This window comes from Stigmatopora argus, chromosome 20, assembly GCF_051989625.1.
Source record: "Stigmatopora argus isolate UIUO_Sarg chromosome 20, RoL_Sarg_1.0, whole genome shotgun sequence".
Taxonomy (NCBI): Eukaryota; Metazoa; Chordata; class Actinopteri; order Syngnathiformes; family Syngnathidae; genus Stigmatopora; species Stigmatopora argus.
Window position 1 is genome coordinate 1,828,979 of NC_135406.1, and position 26,994 is coordinate 1,855,972.

Below are 26,994 nucleotides of genomic sequence, written 5' to 3' on the forward strand. Positions count from 1 at the left end.
CATCTCCCGACACCTGAGCAGACGGCGCAATCCGTCAGAGACCTGACGAGACTGTGGAATCTTCAGCGCTTCGCAGCTCGCATGCCAGATGGCCCCGTGTACAGTATGCTAATACGACAAAGTCTTGGCAAAGAGATTTAATAGAGCGCGTCCTTAAATCTGGCTTCGATTAAATGTTAACGCCGTGAAACTGACACCTAGTCAATATCCTCCTTTTGTTTTTAGAATATTTATTCTTTTCCAATGTTGAAAAATACACTTTGCTGGCCATACTAAATGACGAGTCGCCATGGATTCGCACAGGTTTCACAGAAGGAACAGGCTGAATAAGCTGGTCAGGAGGGCCAGCTCTGTTCTGGGCTGTCCTTTGGACGGTACTCGGACGTTTGGTCGCCGGACGTCAGCTGTCAGGCTCTTTAACAAAACAAATGGCTGAGTGTTAAGACCTACCGTATGCATCCATGTACATCTGTGTGTATGTATGTATATATGTGCTTATATGTATGTATGTGTATGTATGTATATATGTGTGTGTATATATAAAGCTTGAAAGTAATTCTCTCGTGGAAAAAATCCAAGTTTTGTTCAGGTAATAAACAAAAATAGTGCAAATAATAGTTGTAGTTCAAACGCTATAGAAAATGTCATTGAATTCAATGTCGACACGAGACCGGGTAAACAAGCAGGGTGTCCGCATAACCCTAGAGTCTTAATTATAGCCATTGATTGGTTACAAAAGCTCACATAACCAACGGACATTTCCCCTGGCTAAGGACCCCCCGTATGCTGGCTAATTAGCAAATAGCAGCAAATAATCAGAAGGCCAGTTTAACTCTTGGCACCTAATTAACCTTGTGGCTCTAGCTATAGCTATATCTATCTCTTCTGTTAGTCATGTTCGTGTGTGTGTGTATATATATCTATATAAATATATCTATAGCATGTGTGCAAGATCCGTTTGAACAACAATGTAATTCCACTCTTAGGTTCTTGCTACAGATTCAATCCAAAGGTGACATTTGCCCATTTAGACCCCATTTAGTTGACAGTTGTTGCAGAAAGTATCGTTTTAAGTTGACAGTTGTTGCAGAAAGTATCGTTTTAAGTCGACAGTTGTTGCAGAAAGTATCATTTTACGTTGACAATTATTTTCAACTACAAATGTGTGAAGTTTAAAAAGAAAAAAAATCATTTTAAACTGGTAGAGTTTAAGATCTCTTCAAAAAAACTTCGAGTGCTTGTGATATTTTCAGAGATTAGCGTTGGCACGAGTGAAGCGATGGCTATTTTCAATTTTGGAATGGCGCACTCCGTCCATAATCCGAAGGCACGGCAGAAGGTGAAGGAATTAGTCGGCCGTCTCCGAGGACGTCGATGGCCTTGCAGTCAGCCGGCAGAGCTTTGGGATTTTATAGCAAGTGTGATCACAGACGCTGAAATCTGGCAGACAAAGGTCAAGAGGATTGTGGCGGGGCGCTATGAAATGATGAAGCCATCATGAAAATTCATTGGCAAGGACGCCCGTTGTTTTCTCGCGGTGGATAGACTGAGTCCAATACAAAGTCGGAACAATCTTGACGCCAAACCAAGGTTGCGAGAGCAATAATTGAACAATTGTTGAAGGAAGGAGCTGTTTTCGAGTTGATCGAGAGTCGCACTTCTTTTGAGTTTGACGCAATTCTGACATTCCAGAGAGAGAAAACTTTGGTTTTGCCCACCACGTTTGTTCTACAGGGATTGGACGCTCAGTGACAAAAGCGAGCCGCCGGCGAAAGTGTTTTTCCCAACACTGCCCTTTGACTCAAGCCATTTCTCAATGGATCATTGAAGCTTTTTATTCCCGTGCTGGCCCCACACGGTGCGTCATTTTCAGCTTCCTGCCGCTGATGTGATTAGCCGTCATTAGCCGGCTCAGCTCTCGGAGCTCGCCCGTGAATCAGCGGGGGGAAGATCGCCGTATCGATTGGCTCTCTTTCCAAGACCTCACCCTTCAAATTCCCCACCTCGTTTCACCCCTGGAAACCACCGCGGCGCCAGTTAAACAGTCTATGACTGATACGCTATCCCCCGTGACCGGACGTTTTGTCGAAAGACGTTTTGTCGAAAGACGTTTGGTCCCCCGGACGTTTGGTCGACCGGACGTTTGGTCCCCGGACGTTTGGTCGACCGGACGTTTGGTCGACCGGACGTTTGGTCGACCGGACGTTTGGTCGACCGGACGTTTGGTCGACCGGACGTTTGGTCGACCGGACGTTTGGTCGACCGGACGTTTGGTCGACCGGACGTTTGGTAGAACAGGTTCGCATGTAATTGATGGATTTTAACATTGGGTGAATAGGGATTTAATGACTATTATTTAACATTGCGTGAATAGGGTTAGGGTTAAACAAATAACAAATGATAGTCTCGTGACTCCAACCTCGGGACTCGCGAACACAGCGACCAAACGTCCGGGGACCAAACGTCCGGGGACCAAATGTCTTTCGACGAAACGTCCGAGTACCGCTATACCCATGCATTCTCTGTTGGGCTCCTTCCCTTGAAGTTCACTTAAAAATAGGGAACTAAAGGTCCACCATCTCCAACATTCCCAAGTCCTAAAATACATGAGTTTCTGCAGGCTGAGGGAAGACGCTGGTACTATTTTCAGGACACTTACAAACATGGCTATGTTTATACTTGTGCATTCGCATTATTACTTTTCATTATAAATGGCTTTATCCCGGGCTGTCTCTGTATTTGCTAGGCAGAGCTTTATTATCATCCAGCTCCACTGACAGGTAAAAATAATAATAATAATAATGCACGCTGTAATTGGGGAAATTCTTAAATGAAATGGATTTTCTTCAATATTCCATGAACACTATATTGTTTGAAGTAATTTTCAAAACTTGATGCGAATGCTCTTGCGCGATTCCCCTGTTATTGCAGAAAATGGGCTGACTTATGCGGCTTTCATCGTATTCTCGTCAATTTGTGTCCTGGGACTCTCCAATAAATGTCCATTTTGGTATTGGATGATGTGAATCCTTTGTAGATCGTGGGATTAAAATGTACTTGGTGCCCGTATTCGGGTTAATTTGACGGATGTGCATTTACGGCCAGCCAGCTTGCTTCGCTTGGCTTCTGATTGAAGACACCGTCAGAGCGTCGTCGACAATACCGAAAGAGCTTCGTTCTACTATTTGCTTTGGCCGAGCACTTTATCCAATGGCCTGTAGTATAAAATAAAATAAAAAACAAACAGCAGTTGGCGGTTGCAAGCACCCCCAGGGCAGCGCTTTGACGCTGAGCAGCAGCTTAACAGGCTTATAGCAGAGTCAATCACTCGCCATTGAGTGGCCGTCATGGGAGCCTCTCCCTCTGCTTTCCATTGACAGCGATGGACGTCACGTACGATAGAGAAGGCCCCGTTTTGTAAGGATTGGATTTCTACTAGTATAGTGATAAACTCGCACCTGGAGGTTGAAAAGAGTTAGTTCTAAATTGCGATATTATCTGCCACTAATATATTTTCCTGCCTTGCGAATAACTTGTAGGCGGTGTAAATATGCAGCACATCTGGTGTTGCTCAATGTGTGTTTTTGCCAAAACAGCTAAGAACGTTCTAGCCCTGGAGGTTTTGACATCCTGTTTTGAAAAGTGTGCGTTCGGGAGGGTCAACAAGCCAGCGAGGATTTGACAATCTCATGAACTTTCAAGACAAGAGCTAGTTTTTTCCAAAAATAGGCCATTAGAAGACACGCACATTCTTGCGTTTCCAGCAGTGGCGCTCCGTGCATTTTCTCGTAGCGCCTTCAACGGGTAAAATACACTTCCTAGCAGCATTTAATGATTAAATACAAATACTGGAGCTTTTCAGACATTACAACCGGGCCGGGGGCCCACAATTGAAAATTCCTTCTTTTCTATCGCCATCGAAGCTAATGCTGAAAGTCGAGCCTGTGCTCTCGTATTTCTGGCATAGTCCGTTTTGAAAATGGCTTTAAATCAACACAACAATATATTTGCATTTACATCAAAGTTGGTGAAAGCGATGACGTATCCCTACGCCTGCGCGGAGGCATTGTGGTGTTGCCAACTCGAAATCTGATTGGTTAAAGCAACAGTTTTATCGACGCTTGTTTAATGCAGCAGAGCCTGCAGAACTGATTGTGAAGGCCTTGAGGCAGATTTCGGACCCTGGCAACAAATAATGGCTGAAATGTGATTGATTAAATGCTTCAATTTGAAAACACACATCTAGAAGCAGTGCAACCAGGGGGAAAAGCAATGAAAGGAAGCTAACAGACCATTTGGAATTATTTCATAAGTATTGAGGGACAAAATATAATATATGATTCAGCTATTTCTTAGGCCAGCAGAGAAGGCCTTGAAGGCCCTGGCGGCCCGTCACTGGTTTACAGTATAGTCAAGTGTTTTGAGGGTGTGAGCGTTTCCTTAGGGAGATTAGCGCTAATGCATAATACATGGCGGCATATTTCCGACTCTTAACGTGCTGAGTTGATGAAGAGGAGATCAGGTGGCGGCGAAAAGTGATTACGGGGCATAAACATGGCGGCTGCTATTGCTTTATTGTCACCGGCAGAAAAAATGGCAGCTCCGTGACAGTCGCCGCAGACGAGTGCCGGCGTCAATGTTAATCAAGGACGCTGATTGTCGGCGCCGGTGACCGCAAATCAAAACCGGTGTCGAGTCGGGAGGCGAAACGCGCGCCGATTAATTCAGCTCACCTCTCGGAAATGATGATACCGCGCAAAAACGTTAAGATGCGTTTCTTTTTTTAATCGCAAAGCTCACATTTGGTGTCAGTCATAATGAGATTAGCATATAGCAGTGGAACTTGCTTCTCTTGAGCTTTACTTTTTATTGGAAGCAAACAAAAATGAAGATCGAGTAGATCCGTTAAACCAGGGGTAGGGAACCTATGGCTCGGGAGCCATATGTGGCTCTTCTGATGGGTGCATGTGGCGCTTCGCTAACCTGTGAAGTAAAATATGTTTTTAAACCGCTGATGACAGAGCCGAGTCTAACTTTAATCATCTTTTTTAAAATTATATTTTTATTAGACTTTTCTGCATGCATATTTTCATTGGTTAGCAACTGCGCAACAGTGCTGTCAAAATAATTCATTTAGTACTTTAAAAGTGGTAAAATGACCCCAAAAAAGTCACATTTCATTTTCACATTTTTATACTAAAATTCTGAGTATGGCTCTCAAAGAAATAAAATTTGAAAATAGGAATTGTTTATGGCTCTCTGTGTCAAAAAGGTTCCCGAGCCCTGCGTTAAACTGTTGTACAAGGCTTGACACATAAGTTGAATTGTCCGGTAAAATGTCGGATGAGCGGAGGACCAGATTGAAATTTCTGAAGAACCGATGGCCGAAAACACGAGAGGAAGTCTCCGATTCAACTTTGATGCTGACATATTAAGTTGGCAAGCGATGTTTTGCCACGAAACTCCCACTTCAATAGCCCGGCTTCACAAGATCGCGTCTTCCGCGTTGGAATTATTAATGTGTCAGATTTCACCAGCGTTAGATTCCAGCACTCTTCAGTTCTTGTCAAGTGTTTGCTATTCCGCTGGTAATTGCGTTGCAACTCGACACCCAAAAATGTTTATTGCATTTTAATTAGACCTCTAAGGGGTTTTTCTTTTTTTTGCGGTTCAGTTAAAGTCGACCTCACACTTTGAATTTGTCTCACAAATTTTAAGCAGCGGGCAATCTCGGTTTGTAGGTCGTCTTATTTGGAATCTTTGCACGATAAGGCTGGCGTATGTTTTCACCCGGGTCTACATTTTCGTCTCTGAATTTGTCATCCGAGACGTCACTTTGGCCGATATTAACGAAGTCCGTTCACTCCAGAACGCGGGAAAAGTATGTCAATGCCCGGGCGGACATTTTCTGGAAGGTCGGAGAACCGCAATGATTTCCCGCGAGCTCACGTACGAGCGCCGCTTGCGCCGATCCGCCTGCCCTACGGCGACGGCCGAGTCCCCGTTGTTCGCTATATTCTAAAACCCGGTCCCGTGTCTGCGCTGTTTACTCATCATGGCGCAACATCTACTTGAGTATTCAAGCAACTCCTCAAAAGACAGCTCTTGATTTTCTGTAGCGAATATTTAAAAAGGTAAATTACATGCATCGGGTGTCAATGTCACGATTGGCGTAAAGCCTGGAGCGACAACTCTTATCGCGCTCCACCTCTTTATATTTTTCTCATGGCGTCCTGAGGCGTTTCACAGATTGGTCTCCCAATTTTCCCCATCTTATTTAATTTCTCTCAAGGCTAGCGAGGCTTGACGAAACCGAACCCCCGCTCGAAACTTGCGACTGGCGTTTGATCTTCTTGCCTGTGATCACTAGCAAAGTCTGGAGGAGTGAGTACCCAAAGACGGCCGTTTGTTTAAAAGCTGCTCTCGACTCGTTATCGGATATTCATTGGCTACCTCTCAAGGCGCTGGACGTCCAATCCATTTTGGCTGGCTCTAGCGCCGCTACTGGCATAAAAAAATGGCAAACTGACAAATCTATAACAGTCGGGAAATCAATACACCTGTTCCAAGAACATTCCAAGACCGTTTTAGCAATAAATTTCACCGCCTTGTCAAGCAACATGATACAGGATGAAAAACTCAACAAAAAACCCGGCCCTCGGTACATCAAACACACAAAGCCAAGATCGTTTTTTGTTCTGTGTGTTCCTTTCCTAGTTAATTGAGCAATATGGAGATATTTCAAACAAGAGGCAGATGCAAACGCGAACATCTGCTAAACAAATTGCGCTTTGGCACCCTTTTGAAGGCTGCGTGATCAAAATTCCTTACTGCATTAAGCTATCAGGTGAAATTTCCTGATTATCTCCGCGATAGAGACGTCCGATCATACGCCTCTCTGAATTCAAATCAATCAATTCAATCAAATCAAAAGCCTTTATTGTCATCATACACAGCTGCGTATAACGAAATTGGTGGTGCTATTCCACAAAGTGCGTTTTCCCAGTAAAAAAAACATAAATAGTAATATAAAAGCATAAAAAGTCACATCCCGGCTAGGTAAATTCAAAAATATTGCCCAATCTAAGATATTGCACATGGTTATTGCACACCCCGAAGTTATTGCACGGAAGGGATTGTGTGTCGTGCCAACGCAAGTTCAGAGTCCTGATGGCTGTGGGATTCGAATGCGATCGCAGGCAGTCCCTTCGAACGGGGAGAGCCGGCAGACAACAAACGACTGTTGGTGTCTCTGTCAACGAGCTTTGTTTCAAAAGGGCCACGTAGCACATACGAAGGAACGATACCTTTGACCCCATCCGGGTTTATTTTGCTCAACATCGCTCACCCTCAGTGAGTAAGTCAGAAAATGCCACGCTCCCAAAAGTTTGCCGGCCGATCTGTCTCGTCCGACTGGTGCAAACTTGCCGCCGCAGCCTGTGCCATCCCCAGCCATCTGTAGCCTCTGTCAGAGCTTCCACTAATTCCTCGCAGCTCAGATGGAAGAACGCGAGCTCTCTACAACTCCTCGCGTATCACTCCCTCCTTCCTCCCTTTCCAACATCCTGGCCGTCGCTGTTGCCTACCGCTGTCCTCGTTTCGCCACGCCACGCAACTTCAATGACAGCAACAAACATTGCGCCGATGGGATTTGACCCACGGTTGTTCCTTCTTTCTTACCGCCGCGTTAGGAAGGACTGATTTCTCTGGTTCTGCGCCTTCCTCTTGGAAATAAACACAAACATGTGCAAACCCAGATGGTCGGACTTAAATAAACCAGTAGGAGATAGCAGCAGTGACGGCAGAGCCAGCGACATAGGATTTAGTCCGCTGCGTCCGTAGAGGTTTCTTCTCAGTCTGGATCATTGCCCGAACGAGTCCATATCGGTGGAAAAACCTGATCCGTTTTTCATCGGTCTACCCTTTTGGGCTGATTGATTTATTTTATTTGGCGACATCAGCACAGAGTTAGTCAGCGCTTCAGTTGAAAAGAGTCTAGAACAGGGATCTGAAACAATTCCATGCAGGATTCTGGTGTCTCACGAGGTTTTAACAGAAACCTCATTGGCGCTCGATCGGTGGGAGCAAAAGATGCGGCCTTTCAGGACTGGTTTACAGACCTCTGGTCTGGAAGCTTAACACCGTCTTTCTGGCAGGTTTTGTAGTCCTAGCTTTGTTTTGGTCAACGCTTTCTCTTGGCTGGGTGAACAGGAAATCTAAGTGAATTTCTTGGTGTTTTGGATTCTGACGGTCGATCTCCCCAAGGCGGTCCAGATAGCTCTATATTTCTTTATCTCTGCGCCACTCCCGACTGGCCGGTCAAAGCGTTTCCTTTTCTAATTCCGTTCCAATGCCTTGTCAAAAGTTTCCATGTCAGGCTGGAGGTTCCACACGGCATAACTAAGACCCTTGGAAGGAGCTTATCTGCTTAGAACAGGAGGGCGATGGAGAGAAAAGTCGAAAAAAAAAGTTCTGGGCGAGGTTTTTTCCGAAGCCACCCAAGCTTCACGATCCCCCGTGAGACTTTCCTTTTTCCGCCGTCTCGCTGCTTTAATCCACTTGGGCGTTTAAAGCCTACGTCCACTTGACTTGATTGTCTACTTTTCCAATTCTAGTCCAATCAAAAAGCTGGTGGACTGGAAATGGTGATTTTCTTTCAGCAGACTCGTTAGCGGATTTTCAAATATGGCAAAAAGGGGGAAATAAAATGTAAGCGTGAATGACAATTGATTAAAAATTCGACATTTTCAAAAATGTCTGTAAGGAATTTCCTAGTAGTTTACTGTTATATCAACTGGAATGCCTGAGAAGTTTTTTGGACAACACAAAGCCAGAGTCGTGACACAAAGAGACAAAATTAACATCGAGATCTACTCGGTTTGCAGTTTTCTCCGATTTTCTGCCCGAGCATAGGCAGTGCGCGGTGCGAGCCCAGGTATTTTCGGCGCCTCTTGAAGCGGGATGTGAGTGAGTCCCTGCCGCCGACCTCCCTTGGGTCCAATTTTCCCCGGCACTGAGCTTCGAGGCCCTGAGCTGAGCTCCGTGTTTAGTTACATGACAGCAGCGGGTGTGTGTCCAAGCTGAATGGTAATGAGTGAAGACTGAAACCGCCTCGCTGTCCCCCTTACTGTGCCGAAAATAGATTTGTTTGGATCTGTTCGCGGCGAACAGATATTGTAATCACCCCCCCACCCTATTCCAGATCGGGGGGCCTGGGGGGATTTCACGCGTAGATGGCAGAAATGCAAATGAACGGCGTGCGGCGATGTTGCGTACGCGGCGAAGACGGCAAGCCACTTTTCCCCGCAAAACTCCTGTGGGATATTTTTAGAACGGGTAGCAAGCGATTTAACGCTTTGCTCATTTAACTAACTGCCGGCTATATGACTATGTGATGGATTTAGTCTTTTCTATTCTTCAAAAATTCCAAATTCAGTAAATATTAAGCATCTAAAGACAATAGATGGGGTTACGTGCTTTTCTTTTTACATTGTAACTGGTAAATGTTCTTTTTTGTCGAATTGTGTTAGTTTGGAATGACTCGGTACACTATTTTGGTGGCATCAGTTTTGGTATCACCCAGCGGCGGTCCGTGAATTTTCTAGCGACGCCTTCAGCGAATCAATCCAACCCTCAAAAACTATTTTATGGCTATAAAACCTCTACTGCAGCTACAGCTTGCGACACATCATCAATCATCAATAATAACCACATACAATTGAAATATTATTTAGGAATATAGCCATAGTTTACTCACCAAAAATCCTTCATACCTGTAAACAATATCCATCCTCCTTTCTTTCCTCCTTCTTTTCTATCGCCATCGAAGCTAATGCTGAAAGTCGAGCCTGTCCTGTCGTATTTCTGGCATAGTCCGCCTTGAAAATGGCTTTAAATCAACACAACAATATATTTGCTTGTGCAGCACGCTCCAGATACAGTTTGGTAGCTCTGGCTAATCACTAGCCAATCATAGTTGGTGAAAGCGATGACGTATCCCTACGCCTGCGACAAGGCAATGACGTATCCCTACGCCTGTGACAAGGCAACTCGAAATCTGATTGGTTAAAGCAACAGTCTTATCGACGCTTGTTCAATGCAGCAGAGCCTGCAGAACTGATTGTGAATGCCTTGAAGGCAGATTTCTGACCCTGGCAACAAATAATGGCTGAAATGTGATTGGTTAAATGCTTGAATATGAAAACACACATCTGGAAGCAGTGCAACCAGGGGGAAAAGCAATGAAAGGAAGCTAACAGACCATTTGGAATTATTTAATAAGTATTGATGGACACAATACAATATATGATTCAGATATTTTTTAGGCCAGCAGAGAAGGCCTTGAAGGCCCTGATGGCACACCACTGGTATCACCATGTGGTTACGTGGAAAACAAGGACTAAAGTAGCTTCCCCCACAAATACCCTGACAAATATTAATGCAAGTTGTGCAAACTTTGTGTCCTCGGGGACGCCAAGGAAGACGTTTCATGTCCTCCTTATTAATAAAAAATGATACACCGCCAGTGGTTGAATTGGGCTATTCTTAACCAGCGGCGTGCGCGATTGTGGGACACTGTCATTTATCTCGTGGAACTTTTTGCAGGCGTGCAACTTTGCTGACATTTCTTTTCTCTCTGTGTCTTGCAGATGTGAGCGACCATTCTGTGCCAGGTAAGAGGCATTTCATTTTTCATTGGTCTCTGGAGTTCATGTGTGTGCGTGAGAGCGCCTCGTTGCGCTTCTTTAGGCGGGTGTAAAGGGTCCGCGTGCTAACGTGCATTGTTTGAATTGCGCTTGTCAAATTGCGTCAGCGGGTCTTAATCAAAGAAATAAGGGATGCCGGGGATATGATGGGGTAAATTGGAGTGCCGGAGAAATCTTGGGGGTGGAGTCCAAGCAGCCGTCGGCGATTACACCCGGGGCGGGCCGGGCCAGGCCGGGCCAGGCTAGCGGGACCTCGCGGGCTCTGAACATCTGTTCGAACGGAGGCGGCCAAGCGGTCATTTTATCCCCATTCGTGGGGAAAAAAAGGGCGGCGGACAAACCAGTCCGGAGGCAATACTCGATGCGCCCCGGTTAAATAAAGACGCTTTCTTGGGTAGCTCGGAGACGCCGGCGTAATTGAAAAGCAGGCGGCCGTTGGCGGCTCCACTGACTCCACCGCTCGGTAAAAGAGAGAAGGCCCCGGCTGGCCCGGAATAATAAGTGCCCATGGGAGTCCGCCAGATGGACGTTGACTGCGAGCCGAGCGGGGGCGATCTGTCAAGCGTCACGCGCGTAGCCCCCCCCCTCTCAGCGCCGTTGACGGACGTCCAATCACGGGGATCTTTTCGGCCGATGAATGAATTGGTCACCTGTAAACGGCGGATCCGTTTGAAGGTGTCGGAAGCAAACGCATCGGACGGCTGTCGCCTTTAAGGGCCGCCTTCATGTGTTAACAAGATGCCGAGACCAAACGGGGACCAATCGCTCAGCAGATAGCATCGCATGGTCTAAAGTTAGATGCTGCAGGTTTTTTTAATGCCATGGAGTGAAAAACGGAGATTTCTTTATTTTTTCTTCAAATCTAGCTCTATATTCATAAATAAAATGGGCAAATCCAGAAAACAGACATTACAATGCTGCGTATTTTCACAACTATATAGCGCATCGTATTTTTAGCCGCAGTGTCAGTAACAAGTGCCATTTCTGTATTTTAAACACACAAAGGACGCAACGTTTTTTTAGACGCATATATATTATATATGAATATCGAACCGCAATAGCGCTGGCTCCCGGAAGCAGCCCCAGACTTTATTTCCGGTTTCCGGTGCGCAGTGACTGCTGGGATATATAGTTCTTGTACGCTACACCCACAGGCTAAAAACACGTTTTTAAAAAGGCAACGGAAGCAAAACTGAGTTGGGTTGTACTTTATTTAGCCATTTTACAATGTACTCGTGTCATCATCACCCACAAATCCATCAAAGTCCTCATTTTCTGTGTCCGAATTGAACAATTGTCCAAATGAGTCATCGAAAATGCTGAGTTTTATACGTTCGTCCAGGCGGCCACAATCCATTCGCAAATAGTAGCTAGCGTAACTAGCCCGGGGCTGTGTTCCACGCTTCGCAAGGCTGTGTTGATGCCGATCGCCAGGCCACAATCCATTCGCAAATAGTAGCTAGCTAGTAGCTAGTGTCCATGCTTCGTCAAGCTGTGCTGAGGTCGATGTATACAGGCCACAATCCATTGGGTGTATTGACAAAAGAACTACATATCCCAGCAGTCACTGCGCAGTACTTTTTCTACGGGGAAAATGGTAGAGTCGGGGAATGCTTGCTGTAGTTGTGAGAGATGGTGTACCCTATCGACTGATTTATTTTATTTTATCGTGATAACAATTTTATTATTGGTCCATATATAAAGCGCACTGGCTTATAAGGCGCCCTGTCTATTTTGGAGAAAATTTAAGACTTATGTGCGCCTTATAGTCGTGAAAATACGGAACTTGTACAAAAGATTAGGGGCGCACCATATGGAGATTTTCCCAGTTTTAGTTATGGTAAAGTCATCGTTACTGGGGGTAGTTCATGTGACGCACGGCATTTTATGGGAAAATTGTGAGTCATGTTGCTTGGAAAATATTTTTGACATGGATGAAAAGAAAATTGGGTGTAGCGTCCACTCGGAACACAAGTACTTCACCCCCCCGGGAGCGTGGCATATGGCGGAGGCACATTGAGGTGTCCTCACTGCGTCTGACCGTTGCGAAGCCAAGCGTCAGATGCTCACTTCACAGGACGACGGCGCGCTTTGAGGTGCGGCGAATGTCCGCCAGAGACACTCGGCTTCCAACACGCTTCCTTCCCCACGCTCTCTATTATTAGCCCTCCGTTTCCGCTTTGTGTTTGCTCGCCGATCTGGCCGAAGATGCCAGCTGAGGTGTCGGCGTCGAAGCCCGAGGGGCGGTAGCAACCACTCGGTGTGGATTGGACGTTTGCTAGGGACCAACTCGTCTATCATTGGCGACGACTTGAAAATAACTTCGCTGTTAGAATGGCTCCAAAAATGAGTACGGCGACGCCATATTTTTATTTATAATTGACAGCTCCTTTGCCTCTTCAAGCACCGTCATCCCTTTAAAGTGCACACACAGCCGTTCGCACCCCCTGCCGAATCCCTCAAGGCGCTTCTCTGTCTTTTTCGTTTCCCAGTCGACGCATCTCAAACGTGCGGCGCTAATTAGCGAGGGCTTTAACAACAATGGCGTTTCCCGTTTCTGCCGTCAGACGACGAAAGCGACGTGATAGGCCGAGCGGCTGTCGCTCAGTGATAACATGTCTGCAAGGTTATACCACTTGACACTGATTAGAGTGGGAATTTGCCGAAATGTTCTCGTAAGTGGGCAAAACGGGATATTTGCCAGTGCGGCAAAGGTGCCATTTCCCCCCCCCGAGTATTTCCAGTAATGACCCCTGTCAGAAAACCGAGAGCGGCGCCATTTCCTTTGAGATGACATCTGGCCTAAAGCGTCCTCCTGCCCGGGGAGGCGCTCGATGGCGATGATGAAGAACGGCAAAATGGGCGGTGCCGCTTCTCGGAAGGTCGGAGTTTGCCGGTCGGTCGGCCCATCTGCCACGTTGGCACCCGACTTAGCGAGGGCGCTGATGGCGATTTGTCTTTGCGGTCATAGAATTGTGGACAGCACCGAAAGTAGCTCGAGACGAGAGTTGTCGGCACGTGTGTCAGAAAATGTCATATTTTTCATTATTGATTTCATTCCGGCTCTTGTCCTGCTGTTTTATCATTGGCCTGTACGGACAGTTCATTTGCATACAGTTTTATCTCTTGTTTAGTTTTTCGCGCCTGCCAAATGCATTCTCGGGGGCCGTAAAACACATTTTTTGGAAAGTGCTCACTATTCTAACTCAAAGCAAGAGTGGGAGGATTCGCCCTGTTGTTTTTTTCGATGGCTGAAAGCTCGGAAAACACTTTAAATTGCAACCCTGACTGCGGAATACACTGGTACCTTGTGCTACAACATGCACTGTCTTTTTTGTCGCATCTCTTTCGTGTATAACTACTATATCTACGAGGACTGAACGATTTATTCAGACGAGTTTCGACCAGGAAGCGCACAACGCGCATGCGCGGACAAAAAGAGGGCTTTCTGGGTAATGAAGTATACTCGTGCACACAACACCGACCCATAGGCAATGGCACCCTTTCTCAGAATAAAACTTCATTACCCACAATCAATACGTGGGTAAGCTCAGCTATTGCATTTCCTGTTATTCTTTCTAAGCTCTCGCGATCGTTCTTTCAAGACTACTTCTCGTTGGCAAGTGGTCGTGCGTTATCCTATTGTGAGGACATTTGTGTGCATCATTTTGAGAATATTTTGAAGGCAATACAACAGCAAACAGTCCATCGATAGCGAACGTGAGGGTGGAGGTGTGGCAAACCGCTAACCCGGAAAACCAAGGTAACAAAAGATTAAGACAAAACTAGAATTCAGTTTTGTATAAAGTTACATTAAACGTATGTTTGAGTGTGTCTGTATATATTAATCCAAGTTAATTTAAATTAGTTTATTCGTTTACGAGTGCGTTACTGCCGTGGATAAAGTCGCCCCCGAGCAGCCCCCGACCCCCCCCGCCCCCGCCTCCGTGTGTGTCGTTGTCTCTCCCCTCCACGAAATGCGTCTAATTTTACATCCATTAAACCACTCGTTATTTATTTACTTTGTCAATAGATGGCGAATTAGAAGAAATAAAACATTCTTTCCAATCCAATATCCTGTTTTTGGTGTTTTTTCAGAGGGTTGGAACGAATTAATTTGTTTTCAATTCATTTCAATGGGAAACGTTCGCTCGAGTTACGAAAAGCTCAACATACGATCTCAGTCTCGGAACGGATTACAATCGTATGTCGAGGTGCCACTGTACTTGTCTTTTAAGGCCATTGACGAAAAAAAGATGCCCAGTCAGGTTTTTGTTTAACACGCTTGATCTTGCAAGGAAATGTGTCAATTTGACGGAAGAAGAATGAAAACAGGAAGCATTTCAGATACGGTTGTTACGCTTTTAAGGAAGTTAAATCCTGTAAATGCAGTTGAGATGCGTGAAAATGAGTCGTGCCACCTGCTCGGCTCTTGACAAGATTGGGATGGTGGCAAAAATCACAATTTGGTGGAAGGCCTGGGAAAAAAATACTTGGGGGATGCGATGTGCAAAGAGCGAAGAGACACTCGCTTTCCTCTCGCCGAAAGGTTGTTAATTGGCGTTTGCAGCGGCGTCATTCACCCTTCTAAATTTAAATATTTCGCGAAAGGTGTTAAAGAAGTCGGCGAGGAAAAGTTCTGCTCTCTCGGCTCTATCTGACACCTTATTTTTTGCGTCGCAGTTGCCACGCACGGTGAGAAAGATGCAAAAGGTGCCAGGGGTGCGTTGCGTTCGGGAAAGATATGCGAGCGCCGCTTGAAAAATGGAAAGTGGCTGATTCACACACTCTCGGAGCGCCGTTAAATTCCGCCGACAGAGTTATTGGTTTGGGCTTGGCTTCCTGTCAGTGGCCCGACTTTGTTAATCGCCAACTCGTGATTTACAAGTGGGGATTTTGCAATGTTTCTTGTCGATGACCGTATTTTCCCGCATTTACTCCGTATTTGTCGCTAAAAAAATGATGACTGAATCGAGGGTACGGCTTATGTGCGCACAAATTAGACTTGACATGCACGAAACTGCAAGACAATGCGCTCATTTGTTTCACGATAGAGAAAAGATAAACAGATGAAACGGTTAACATTTATTTTGACGTCTATGAATGAAATTCAAGAAAAAAATGAACCGTATCTTGCATAAAACATTACAAACTCACTTGTGCCTTCCATTGCTCGCTCAGGGCGCCGCCATCTTACCTAGGGATGACAAACAAAACCGCTACGGACACACTTTCTGGTTGTACTGCTCACCTGACTTCCTTTTTGAATTTTATTACGTGCAGGCAGCAGCCTTTCGGAAATCCAGTACAGTACAGTGGTACCTCGACATACGATCTTAATCCGCTCCGGGACTGAGATCGTATGTCGAGCTTTTCGTAACTCGAGCGGACGTTTCCCATTGAAATGAACTAAAAACAAATGAATTTGTTCCAACCCTCTGAAAAAACACCAAAAACAGGATATTGTATTGGAAAAAATGTTTTATTTCTTCTAATTCGCCATCTATTAACAAAGTGACACATAACTAGTGGTTTAATAGTAATAAAATGTGTTTAATAGAACTAAAATTAGACTTCGCGGAGGGGAGACAGAGTCGCACAGAGATGGCGGGGGGCGGTTTTGGGCTTCGACTTTCCACGAAAACGAACTTGTAACCGAACAAACAAATTTAAATGAACTTGGATTAATATATACAGACACACTCAAACATACGTTTAACGTAACTTAACACAAAACTGAATTCTAGTTTTGTCTTAATCGTTTGTTACCTTCGTTTTATGGGTTAGCGGTTTGCCACGCCTCCACCCTCATGGTCGCTATCGATGGGCTGTTTGCTGTTGTACTATTCCCTTCAAAATATTCCCAAAATGATGCACACAAATGTCCTCACAATAGGATAACGCACAACCACTTGCCAACGAGAAATAGTCTTTAAAGAATGATCGCGGGAGCTCCTTTCCTTAAAAAGAATAACAGGAAATGCAATAGCTGAGCTTACCCACGTATTGATTGTGGGTAATGAAGTTTTATTCTGAAAAAGGGTGCCATTGCCTATGGGTGTTGTGTGCACGAGTATACTTCATTACCCAGAAAGCCCTCTTTTTGACCGCGCATGCGCGTTGTGCGTTTCCTGGTCGAAACTAGTCTGAATAAATCGTTCAGTTCTCGTAGATATAGTAGTTATACACGAAAGAGATGTGGCAAAAAAGACAGTGCGCTACAATGATAAACAGCCTCTCATGTCATGGCCACCTGGCTTGGTCGCATCTCGAAATTTTGATCGTATCTAGGGCGAATTATTCGATCGATATTTTCATCGTACCTCGAGCATGTCGTAGGTAGAGCTGATCGTAGGTCGAGGTACCACAGTATCTCAGAAATACCACGTGTGATGATTTTTCTTAAGATTTTCCCTTCAAAGTAACACATTTGTACTCCCTATGGAAGTGAAAATTGTGAATCAGGGGGTGTCTTATATGAGGGAAATTGTAAAATTCAACGATTCTAAGGCAATTTTAAGGATACGGCTTATACGCAGGGGTGGCTAATATGCAAAATAATAATAATACGCGTTTGTGTCCAAATTTGATCGATGTCCGTCACTTCGATGTCGTAAACAAATGCGAGGAATGCAAGGAAAAAATAATGAGCCGCCACAACATATCTCTCGCATTTCTTACATAACAATCGACGCCCGCTTCGATTGGCCCCTGGGATTAGTCGTTAGCGGTAAACTTCATTGTTGGATGTTTTTCCGTTCTTTTTTTCGCCCCTAAACAAAAATTGTTTCAATTGAGAAGAAAAAAATGGCTCGGTGCAAAACCTCATTTTCTGTAATCCGTTTGTAAAGGCTTAATTATGCGACTCGTTAATAATACGTCCCTTTAACAATAAGGCTAAGAATAAACCGTAATCTCCAATTAATTCAAGCACTCCCCCTGGTTGTTATTTCCGGAGGCTGGCGAAAGTGTGAGCCGACGCCGCTTGCGCGAGCTCGACCCCGACACCCCGCGGGGGCTTTGCCGGAGTTGAGATAATAACGCTGGGAATTCATTCGGTTGGGCCTCGCCAGCGTGCAGCGTAATTGTGTCCTGCCGGGCGGAAAAAAAACACCCGTCAGGTTCGACCCGTTCAAGTTATTTGGCCGCCGATGACGTCACCGGATGTCCAATCCTTTTAGTTTTTGTTTGTTTTTTTCTTTAAATTTAACCCATAGGCTGCCATTGCGTCTCTTAGTGGAGTTCTGTTGATTTGTACAGTTGTACCTCGAGATACGAGCTTAATTCGTTCCGGGACTGAGCTCGTATGTCGATTTTCTCGAAACTCAAACGAATGTTTTCCATTGAAATAAACTAAAAACAAATTAATTCGTTCCAACCCTCTGAAAAAACACCAAGAACAGGATATTGGATTGGAAAAACGGTTTTATTTGTTCTAATTCGCCATCTATTAACAAAATAACAAATAACTAGTGGTATAATAGTATACGGACGGTATTTTCACGACTATACAGCGCATCGTATTTTTAGCCGCAGTGCTATTTCTGTATTTTAAACACACAAAGGACGCACCGTTTTTATAGACGCAGCCAGGCATGGCAAAACATACACCAGCTTAAACATGCACGCTACACCCACACGCTAAACTGAGTTGCGTTGTACTTTATTTAGCCATTTTACAACGTACTCGTGTCATCACCACCCACAAATCCATCAAAGTCCTCATTTTCTGTGTCCGAATTGAACAATTGTCCAAATGAGTCACGAAAACTGAGTTTTATACGTTCGTCCAGGCGGCCACAATCCATTCGCAAATAGTAGCTAGCTAGTAGCTGTCTTCCATGCTTTGTAAAGCTGTGTTGATGTCGATGTATACAGGCCACAATCCATTGGGTGTATTGACAAAAGAACTACTTATCCCAGCAGTCACTGCGCAGTACTTTTTCTATGGGGAAAATAGTAGTTGTGAGAGCTGTAGATGGATGGATGGTGTACCCTATCCACTGATTTATTTGATTTTATCGTGATAAAATTTTTAGTATTGGTCCATATATAAAGCGCACTGGATTATAAGGCGCCCTGTCTATTTTGGAGAAAATTCAAGGCTTTTATGTGGGCCTTCTAGTCGTGAAAATACGGTACTTTGATTTTGAACGGTCGCCTTTCCTTGCTATTACATTTGCTGCCCATTAGTAGCGTGATTCAAGGCCTCTGCGGAACAAACTGCCACCCGATCATGCCATTATTATTCTCTGATTAAATTCATTCTCGGAAGAAAAAAAAGAAAAAGAAAAAAAGGTCCCAAGTCACTCACGCTCTATTAAAAAGATTGAGTGTCCGTGTTTAACGCGATCTAATGGATGGGCGAATTACGCCCCAGCTATTAATGTTTAATTCGTAATTGAATGTTCTACACGGCCAAACTTGTTTACCGGGATAATTGATGCTTATGTTGTGCCATTCGTCGGCCGCGCGCACACAAACGTGCCCGCAAAAAAAGCAATCCCAGCCACGGGAGTTTTCGTAGTTTGCCCGACGGCCTTCGCAGAACGACCTTTGCCGTACGGCGCCGGAGAGAGTCGACGTTTGTGATGCGCCGTGTTCCGGGTTGAAGTTCTCCCGAGACCCTGTGGGGGAAGCGCATCTGCAGCCTGCGGCCAAAACACAGCACAGGCTGCGGCTAAGCTAGGTTATGCAAGACCGTGTCTAATATCGAAACCAAAATGCCCAAATCTTGTTGATGAAACTCAAACCAGTCTTATTTTTCGATAAGCACGACGGTCCATGTTAACTCCTCGGTGCCATCTGACAGTGATGGATGAACCGGACGGAGTTGCTTTAAAAAGTCTCTTTTCACATTGACTGCACAGCAACTTTGTCAAAAAAACACTTACAACACTGCAACCAAGTCAACGTTATTATTATGACACCATTGACGGTGTTAGGCCTTCACAAAATAAAACTACCATATTTTCGCGACTATAAGGCGCACATAAAAGTCTTAAATCTTCTCCAAAATAGACAGGGCGCCTTATAATCCAGTGCGCTTTATATATGGACCAATACTAAAACTGTTATCACAATAAAATAAAATGAATCAGTTGATAGGGTACACCGACTACTATTTTCCCGTAGACAAAGTACTGCGCAGTGACTGCTGGGGTATGTAGTAGTTCTTTTGTCAATACACCCAATGGATTGTGGCCTGTATACATCGACATCAACACAGCTTTACGAAGCAGCGTTGGAATAGTTACGTTAGCTACTAGCTAGCTACTATTTGCAAATGGATTGTGGCCGCCTGGATGAACGTATAAAACTCAGCGTTTTCGATGACTCATTTGGACAATTGTTCAATTCGGACACAGAAAATGAGTACTTTGATGGATTTGTGGGTGATGACGACGTGAGTACATTGTAAAATGGCTAAATAAAGTACAACCCAACTCAGTTTTGCTTCTGTTGCCTTTTTAAAAACGTGTTTTTATTGTGTGTCCGTATGTTTAAGCTGGTGTATGTTTTGCCATGCCTGGCTACGTCTTTAAAAACGGTGCGTCCTTTGTGTGTGTCAAATACACAAATAGCACTCATTATTGACACTGCGGCTAAAAATACGATGCGCCGTATAGTCGTGAAAATACGGTAACCTAAAAAAAATTCTCAAAAGAAAACCGGCTTGAACTTAATTGTACCTATTTCAATTTTACGTGGAAAAAAACCCTAAACAATTTCTTGTTGTTTTTCATTGTTAATCCATTTTAAACGTGGGGAAAGAAAATCAATATCCATTTTGTTTTTATTCTTCTTTCTATAAAAACTGCTACTATATTCCCCTAATTTATCGTTGGATCGCCGCTGACCCTCCCGCTATCGTCGCTAATGGCAGCGTAGAGAGTAGCTTCGAGGCATTGGACGACAACCAGCAATCTTTTTTGGGGGCGTTCCGAATGACCCGGTGTTTTATCCACTCTTGCGCTATGCTGCACATTCGCTAATCGATATATGAAATCTAGCTCAAGACGGGCGCTTCCCCCGGTCCTGGCCGCCGAGCAAACGCCGTCCTCCCGTCGACCGGGTCTTCCTCCCAGGTGGTTCGCATTTAGTTTGAACTTCCTGGCGGCTTGAAGCTGATGAATAGCTTTTATTGAACGGGAATACATTTAAGGATGAGGTCAGTCAGCACTTTCTCTCTCCGGCGATCCCGATCCGCCGGAGGATGTGCTCAGCATTTAAAGAAAAAAATCAAAGGAAACAAAGATGATAGCGCCGTCAACTAAATTTGCTGCTTTCCACATCCATTAATGAAGGGATTTTGATCGTTGTTCACCAATCAGGCCTCGTTTGAAACGGGAACATGTTGCGGTCGCGCGGTCATGTGACATGGCAGTCTTTCCTGACCTCCCGTCATGTCTTATCTTGGACGGAAGCTTGTTATTTGGACTGCTTTGTGACTGGAGTCTTTCCGTGACCGGACGTTTCGTCGAAAGACGTTTGGTCGACGGACGTTTGGTCGACGGACGTTTGGTCGACGGACGTTTGGTCGACGGACGTTTGGTCAACGGATTTGCCGCTGGACATTTCGTTGTCGCCAGGTTCGCTCGCTCTCAAAATTATAATCATGAGAGAGAGTGAGTTTGTAATTGCATTGACAATGTAAGAGCATTAATATCTAAATATCTAATATCAAAATGATCAATGAGTTGCGTATTATTGGCGTGTGTACATGTTAGGCGTCGCCGGATTCGCTCACTTGCCCCGCCCCGCGGATTCGCTCGTATTGGTGAGTGTGCACATGACTGAAAGTGAGTTTGTAATTGCATTGACAACGGCCGTTTGAGGAACTGTCAGTCGACCAAACGTCCGTCGTCCAAACGTCTTTCGACCAAACGTCCGGGTACCGAGTCTTTCACATCTGGCAAATCCACTGTTTGTTTTCAAGATTTGGAGTCCGGAAGGCCTTTTGGGACCTTTTCAGATAAAAAAAAAGAGGACATCTGGGAAAGTTCCACCTCGTTCTGGTGTGGACGCTCCCCTGATCGCCAAACTTTGTTTGGTCATCGTGTGTGGGCGGAATGCGTCTCCAACTTGCGTGGCGGCCAATCACGCCAAAGCGCTGGGAGCTCACGCAACTTTTGAAGGCATCAAAGGATCAAGACCCAAATTTTTTAACTGTACGGGTTGTCATTTCTGAATCGACACATTTCCGTGCACTTTATGTACGGCGGTGGACTTGAAAGATGTGGCCTGGCGGCAAAAGTTGCGGTGTCCCTCTCTCGCCGAAGGTTGGCGTTTGGGGTCGGTCATCTAAGAAGCTCTGGCTAAATAAAGCTTCAGTGGGGAAGGAGGCGCACGGGGACTGCCAGCTTGTCCGGCTTTCTTTTGAAGGCGAGCGTATCCTCTTCCTTTCCCTGGCTCACGCCGCGCACACAATGCCGCCAATTAGTTAATGGGGGGGGCGGCGAGGCGAGCCGTCTCGTTGCGCCAGTTCGCCGCAACTCGCAGCTTCAAAGGGAAGCGCTTAACAAGCCCGGCGCACATACTGGATGCCGCCGTTTGATGGCCGAGGGAGTCGAGGTGGACGACGGTAACGGCGCAACTTTAAAGCGAGTCGACCGGCTGATTGATGGAAAGAGAGAGGAATCGTTTTTTGCATCGACGCGCTTGACTCCTGTTTGACAAGGAGGAAAATGCCTTGTTATTAGACTTTTTGTCTTTGCCTCAAACTGCCATTCCACTACAAATGTCGGCAACGACGCTCACTGATTGGCTGCCAATCCATTCAGTCGGTATTCGGACGTTTGGTCGCCGGACATTTGGTCGCCGGACATTTGGTCGCCGGACATTTGGTCGCCGGACATTTGGTCGCCGGACGTTTGACAACATGACAGAGAGTTTACTGTTGAAACCAGCTCTCAAAATTATATTCATGAGAGAGAGAGTTTAATATCTAAATATCTACCATGAAACCAGCTCTCAAAATTATATTCACCCCGGCGACCAAACGTCCGGGCAACCAAACGTCCGGCGACCAAACGTCCAGTCACGATTCAGTCCAAACGGATTGCTGTAGTCCTTAATTTTTGAAGTTAACATTTAAAATAGCAATAACTATGGATTTACTTGCCGCCAGTTGGATTTTACAAACAGTTTAGTTTGACCCACATTGTGAAAGTAGAAGGTTGAGCATTTTTAGAGAAAAAAACAATGACAACAATACTTTGAAAACGGCGATTCGTGAGTCTTGTGTATTTGAAAACCCTTGGGAAGCTTATATTGGTATATTTAACCTGCACTAGCTTAACTTGGGCCTTGAGCCCCCCCACATAATGAACACAGGACCACATTTGTGGTAGAAAATCGATAACACCCTCCCCTTGCTGTCTTATAGCAGCCAAGAATACATTAAAGCCGCTAACTACCGTAGAGTGGGAGGAATAAGAATGTAATGCATGCGAGCCGCCTGCTTGTCCGCCGCCCGCCTTTTATTTATCGCCCTTATCAGCCGTGCGCAGAGTCTTTCGAACACTGTTTTTTTCGGGGTGATCAATAAACCCAGACCGGATCTGGAAGTCAAAATTGAAATGTAACAAGGATTTCACGCAATTTGGTTGCTGGTAATGTTTTGTTGTTGTGGGGGGTTGACTTGAAGTCAGTTTAAAAAAAATAACAAAGATTTTGGAAAGAGAATTTACAGGTTGGAATTAAAATTAGTCGGTCGGAGAGTAAGCAAGTTCTACTCGTCGTTTTATCTACGAGGTACACGAGCCCGGTACTAGCGATATACCGTGAATATAGAAAAGTAAATTGCAATTTACCTTGACAGAAATGCTTTAAAATGTAGAACCCTGTTAGTCGAGCGTCGTGGGAAGATAATTTGTTGGACACGGCCAAATAAAATTCCATCGTAAATCAAATGCAGATGGAATGGGCGCCATTCTCCCGCTAAGATGAGAATCCAATCTGCTGTCGTGTTTCTTTATGCGCCGCCCGTTTGTTTTGATGCATATTCATGAGGCCGTATTATCTTATGGTGGGCTACCGTAATTAAAACCAAAGGCTGGGGTGGGGCTTCAATGATGAGACGGCAGTACGCAGATGGGGCTTTTCCGAAAGGAGCGACCCACGGCGGCGAAATCGATACCTCGTTTACGGCCCGCCGTCCACGTTTTGTCACTTTTGGCTTTTTTGAAAGGTGCCCTCTGCCTTTCCGACCACGCCTCGCTCCTCCCCGGCATATTTTTAGATAGACCGAAGAGTTGGAATCGTCGCTACGCCTGAAGATAACGCGGGGCGAGCCTCGGGCGTCGAGGGCTGCCATTCCTCCTGTCACTTTCGATAAGAGTCGCAAAATGGGAGCGCTTGCCGAGGGAGCGGTTAAGTGCTCGCCGCTGTCCTTTTTGCGCCACCTGTCTCCGTTTCATCGCTTCGTTTCCAAATTGAGGTCCAGGTGCCGGGTCGGTGGAGGACCGCGTGTGCTCGGCAAATATCACGGGATATTCGTGTAACAGCCCAAGCGTGTTATTTCACAAACACCCGGTAGTCAAACCACCGGGGGCATTCCCAAATGGCTCCCGGTGGTTCCGTTTGAAAATGTCGTCGACCCGATCCGACTTTGGATTGAATTGACGATCGTTTTCGTGTTTTATTTTCGAACGGCATCGGCGTCCAATCTGTTGTAGGAAGGCTGGCAAATGAATGAACGTTTTGTTAATGTTAGGTTTATTATTAATACACTTGAATCAAAACAGGGAGACATCATTAACATACTCTGGCTACAACTTGCAAGGAAAATCACTCCCGACTCGCCTTCGTCCAAGATGATTCTAAAGAAACGGCATCTTCCTCTGTCAATTTAGTCGGCACATAATCAAAAACATTTGAGGTAATCTGATTCAAACAATTGCATAAGCTAACCGAATAACACCATTAAGGTCAAAAAACAACAGCCACGTCAATTTCATATTAGATCGGAACCAAAAACACCTGCGTAAGAATTTGCACAAATAAGCATAATAATTTCTTTATAAGGTAAGCAGAGCGACCGTATTTTTAAACAATAATGCGAGTATTTTCGGAAGTTGATTCGATTATCGTCATCTGCCGGAATCCAAGTCAAAGCAATTTAAGAGTCCCTCGTAGATCTTCATTGCCAACTCAGATCAACAGTCTCGGCCTGCAACATGGTGTCCTGTTCGGTCAATTGTCCTGAAAACAATTAACTGGCCTCGAAAGCAGCTGGGGGGGGGGGGGGAGTGTCCTCGAGCTTACTCGGTCCCAACAAAGTATGGCACAAATTAAATTATAACTTCATTACTGTTGGGTTAATTAAATGTTTGATGAACATATAGTAACATCCCAGAATAAACCCAACAATTCGCTACGTCTTCTGTTTCGTCGCCGCTCTTCCCATCATCTCTTTTTAACAGGAGTTATGCCGGCTGCTCCATAAATATTTTCACCTACGTTTAGCCGATTCGTGTTGCCGTGGCAACCGCCGAGCCACATAGTTGCTCTTATCTCGATTATTTATGTATTTTTGTGGGAACGTGCCGGATTTAGACTTGGGATGGTCCGAAGGGGGTTTTGCGACACCAGATAGGGCGCCTGGAATACAAAAATAAGGGAAAATGACGATTTGAGGTACTACAAAAATAAAACAAGGATGGAAATCAAAGAAAATGCAGATTTTCCTGATTCATAATGATTAACGTCCGCTGCAGTGAGTCAAATATTCAAGACGATTAAAAACTGAAAATGTCGGTCAAGTACAAACCTGCTGTAAAATCCAAAGCAATAATGTTTCTCGTCCCCGTGTTTGATCCTCGGCCCGGAGACATTTGTCACGCGGTTCCGCCTTTGCCGTGGCCCTGTGACGGTGGGATATTTGTTCTTATTTGTCGCTGACAGCTCAATGCGGACGCCGATGTGGAACAGAGTCGTAAAAGCTACGCGGAAATTTATTTGGCCCCGGCTGTCAGGTTTTCTTCCTGGTGGAAAAGCTTTGGACGAAATTGGGACGAGCGGCACCACGGGACTTTTGTAGATCCGCCTTCTCTCTTTCCGTGTCGCCAACGTCCAATAGCGTGGCTCTGGGAACGCTACACGTCCAGTCAACAAACGGTTGACCAGAAATTTGAACGCAAACTTTTCTAAATGTAAGAATAAACTGCTACTCCAGACACTTTCATTCAAGAAAAGATATGATATGAAATCATTTGTCCAGCTCCCAGTTCTGCCAGCTCCACGAGCGACGAACTCAAGACCCCCCCCCCCCCCCCCCCCCCCCCCACCCCCGCGATCGTACGCCTGTTTTCGTCCATGGCAGGGCGAACCGATCCAATGCTAAAATTGCCGAGGGCGGTAGAAGACTCCTTCTGCCGATTACCTTTCCCGCCGTTCTTTAATTAAATCCACTCCGTCTCCCAATATTAGGCGGACTCCTCAGAGACGGCTCGGTCCTGAGAAGTGAAAATGAAACGGGCGAGATGGATGGCGGCGCGCTCCTCCCGAGACGCCCCCCCGCTTGCCTTCCGTTCAAAGTGCTTCCTGTTGGCTCTTACGGCGCTCGTCTTCTTCCCGCTGCCCACTCAGCAAACAACCCGGGTGGGTGGATGACCCAGGCGCTCCCCAACTCCTTCAATGCGTTGGCTTCTAATTAACAATGCGGGCCGGCACCGGTGAGGAGGGGAAAGTGGGTCAGCTGGTACTCGGCGGTTGTTTGGATGTGGCGGAGCAATAGCACAAACTAGTGGGGAACATGAAGAAGCGCACCCCTTTCTGAAAATGGGTTTAAACTTTCATTTTTCAAATGTTTTTTTTCATTTCACGACTCATACCCAGCCGGCGGTACATTCTAAAAAAAGAAAAGAAGAAAACTGCTCTAGTGCCTGTCCACGACAGTAAAATGTTTATCGCCAGGTGTTTGATTTCGATAATTCGTCACGGGGAAAAAAACGAGGTGTGAGCGCGGCCTTTTCTCCTTTCATCCGATCTGCGAAGGCCGTCGGAAATCGATCCGACAAAAGCTTTTAAGGCCGTTTATTGTAGCGAGCGCTTGTATATTTAAGATGATATTTTCCACTGGATGCGGGAGCCGGGGGGGACGGGGTATGGGAGATGGGGGGGTTCAGGTTTCCTCAAAGTGGCGCTGGTCTTTTTTCACGTTCTCCCTAATGTGTTTTCCCTTCTCCACTTCCTCCCTCCATCAGCCCATTACCCTCCACGTGTCTGGTGCCTCCGCGTTCGGGTATGAAAGAGAAGCTACGGCACCCTTTTTGGACACCCAACA

General features: G+C 45.5%; 1 protein-coding gene across 49 annotated transcripts in view; it reads left to right on the forward strand.

Moving 5' to 3' along the window:
• Window positions 1–26,994, forward strand: part of LOC144065839 (receptor-type tyrosine-protein phosphatase delta-like) — a 208,460-nt gene that overhangs the window by 61,979 nt on the left and 119,487 nt on the right. For all 49 annotated transcript variants that reach the window (XM_077588977.1, XM_077589006.1, XM_077588976.1 and 46 more), the window contains one exon: window positions 10,650–10,673. The gene's annotated coding sequence lies outside the window, so the exon portion shown is untranslated. The remainder of the gene's footprint in view (window positions 1–10,649; window positions 10,674–26,994) is intronic.